Source organism: Penaeus monodon, chromosome 23, assembly GCF_015228065.2.
Source record: "Penaeus monodon isolate SGIC_2016 chromosome 23, NSTDA_Pmon_1, whole genome shotgun sequence".
Lineage (NCBI taxonomy): Eukaryota > Metazoa > Arthropoda > Malacostraca > Decapoda > Penaeidae > Penaeus > Penaeus monodon.
The window spans coordinates 9,023,239-9,023,624 of record NC_051408.1 but is presented as its reverse complement, the minus strand read 5'-3'; the positions used below and the strand labels follow the sequence as shown (position 1 = coordinate 9,023,624).

The 386-nt window shown below is 41.7% G+C and overlaps 1 protein-coding gene across 2 annotated transcripts in view; it reads left to right on the top strand.

The window, feature by feature from the left end:
* Positions 1-386, top strand: part of LOC119587789 — a 122,239-nt gene that overhangs the window by 107,718 nt on the left and 14,135 nt on the right. The gene's annotated exons all lie outside the window — the stretch shown is intronic.

Sequence of the window (386 nt, the reverse complement as noted above, 5' to 3'; positions counted from 1 at the left end):
TGACTTGTCTCCTCCCAGAAGCAAGGACGATAACCAAATAGTTTTTTATGTGTCATGTATCAGCAACATATAAAACAAATACTACACTCAACACGGTCGTGAAACCAGATATAAGAACGCTTAACAATATACAAGTATTACTCCTTAATATATCAACACACCAAAACCTACGTATGGCAACACACATGCGAAAAAGAACATATGCCAATACACAAGCAAAAAATATTTTTACATCAGGCAGACAGTAATACACACCCTTATACAAGTTAAAACTTTATCCCACAACCAGCTTTTTCTTGGGGGGGGGCAAGGCTGGCGAGCAAAGTGAGCACAATCAGTTTCTGGAGCGCTGCAACCCTGGGCCCACCCCACCACCCCCCGTTTTT